This window comes from Ischnura elegans, chromosome 11 (assembly GCF_921293095.1).
Source record: "Ischnura elegans chromosome 11, ioIscEleg1.1, whole genome shotgun sequence".
NCBI lineage: Eukaryota > Metazoa > Arthropoda > Insecta > Odonata > Coenagrionidae > Ischnura > Ischnura elegans.
In genome coordinates, this window is record NC_060256.1 from 57932595 (window position 1) to 57935149 (window position 2555).

Genomic DNA, 2555 nt, shown 5'->3' on the forward strand with positions numbered 1-2555 from the left:
TTAATTCTAAGGATTAAAAAATTAATTCAAATTTATCGGTGCTTCATGACTTCAAATTCATTGTGAGGTTGGTATTTTTTTATTTTCCTAAAAAATGGTCATTTGGTTAGTTGTTGTGAATAATTTAATGTTTTTTTTTGTGTTTCCACCCCATGCTTTCCATTTCTGATAGGGTAGTTAATGTAACGATTATCAGCATATGCATATATTATTTACACATTTCAAACGATGTTAAATGAATCTACCCATAGTAAAGATAGGGTGCTATTTACGACGAAAGTATTTGGAGGGGTTCTTTATCTTTAGTATTGTATTTATGGCTTCCGTAGAATCGTCTCTGGATACATGACTTGCCTGTCATTTCATGAAATTATTGTATCTTATTAGTTCAAGAAGTGCTTGTGATGCGCTTATTTATCAAACTCGGATATTCCTTTGAAGCAAATGTCCATGTCGTTGGAACTCAGATGTCCGTTACGTTGGCTTCTTGTCGCTAAAGCTAGAGTCTTTGATCTCTAAAAGCTCGTGTTTATGCTTATGCCGATACTTCCCGTAAAATACAAGCTCATTTCCACGTAGTAAGTCTCATAATTACGAGTTAAGAGGTAAGTATAATGCTTAAAATGAAGCCATTGAAGCATTACATTTTATATCGTTGTCTTCCGTGAGACATGCTTCGGCTTTCTACTTGTCTATGATTCCAGCCTAAGTAATATTTATTAATTTTTCTTTTGCTTTCTTAATGTTTCATTTGGAGAAATGCTTTTGATTTTTTTGAGGACCTCAATCGTGATTTTTTTAATTTATGGTATTTTTTAAAACTAGGTATCTTACTTGTAAGTAAAAGTGATTGTTTACGCATGAGTACGTCACAAGAATTACTTTTGAATTGCATTGATTTTCCGTAAAACTAACCGGTGAATTGTAATTTCTCACTTTCATTATGAAATATTATACAGTAAAACACATGCGTGATCCTTAAGCTATCTCAGATTCGAACGCGTGTGTTAAAATTTTTGACCGCGCATTTAAAAAAAGAAAAACGCTAAAGCTCCCTTAAATATTTAACTCTCTTTGAGCGCGCAGTCTCCTCGCTTTAGCCTGTCTCCCTCGTCATTGGAAGAGCTTTGCTCACGCCAAAGAGCTCTCGGAAGTTTCTTTGGAAAAGCTAGACGCGCTCCGCACGAGTAATTAAATCTAGGGCGAACTTCCTCCGCGCTCACAGAACGGATTTGCTCGAAATGATTCAGTACAGAGTTGTCATCTAACTGGTTGACGAACGAATTACCGGCGGCTTAACGTTACTTTCGCAAGCGTGATCGATATCGGGCGGTCCTTATCAAGGGAATGAAGCTATTTTTAAAATAATAATAGTACCTTAATTAATTACAGTAAAAATACAATGCGTGGGTGTATATACAAGAAATCTTGTTTCATTTAAATGTTTTAATTCAAATATTTCATTTTTAAATAGTGGTCATTCTGGTCCCGCTAATCGGAAATTGGCTAATTAGCGGGTGCCATATTAAGCATGGTAATAATAATAAAAAAAATAATAAAGTGGTAATGATAATAATTGGATGTATTCCATGTTTTCAGGGAGTACAACCAATTATTATCATTGTTAGGGAAACGAGGGAGGGGAAGGAAAAGAATAGGATTTTTAGATAGATTGAAAGGATTAGGCCTTACAGTGAATTAAAGAAGGCAGTGCTGGAAGGAAAGGGAGGCTTCCAGATCACTTCTTGAACACTCCATGGAAACCTACCTCAATCGATAGAATACTATAATAAATAAAAAATGATAATAATAATAATAATTATTGGTGATTGTTTTTCGGGTTCAAGTTTTTCGGGTTTTCCTGTTGACTCATATTTTGTCCGCATTTGTGTAAAAAATTTCTAGGTAATCAAGGTACACACTTGAAAAAGGCTATCTTCCGAAATTAGGATTATTCAGTCCTTTATTCACAATTAAGTTGATGGACAAGCAAATGCATCCATGTCCTGGAAGACGAGAAAATCTACCTAGGCGAAATTCGAACCCTTGACCCCTGGATAATCGGGCGAAGATTCCACCCCGCCTGACACCGAGACAGACAAAAAATGTACCCCTGGGGGGACTCGAACCCCCAATCCCCGGTTTAGGAGACCGATGCCTTATCCATTAGGCCACAGGGGCTTGCATGTTAGATGAAAGGAAGAAGACTAAGTCATTCCCGCTAACCATGAATGGTGCCTTTGCATCCGACGTGTTATCACAATATAGTTAATCCTTCACGTTTTCAATAAATTATTATCGCATTGTTTCGCATTTTCGTGTGATTATTTCCCTCTGTTATGGAAACACGTCATTTTTTATTTAAATATTCTTGGTGTCACTGTAGGTTACTCATATCTTTTGAATCTGTGGACTTATTTTGTCAAACCTCAAGGCTGTTTAATGGAGGCAATAAAAAAATCGCGAACAGAATCTACCCAATCACCTTTTTTCCTCATTGGTATTCGTAATCACAATCCGTTAGATTTCATTTTGGTTAGTGTTGCAGTTTTGGA

At 36.1% G+C, this 2555-nt stretch overlaps 1 non-coding gene across 1 annotated transcript; it reads right to left on the reverse strand.

Annotated features, from left to right (window-relative positions):
* Positions 1 to 2108: 2108 nt before the first annotated feature.
* On the reverse strand, positions 2109 to 2181 carry Trnar-ccu. The gene has a single exon. It is a non-coding gene; the product is annotated as a tRNA-Arg (tRNA).
* Between the last annotated feature and the right edge of the window lie 374 nt (positions 2182 to 2555).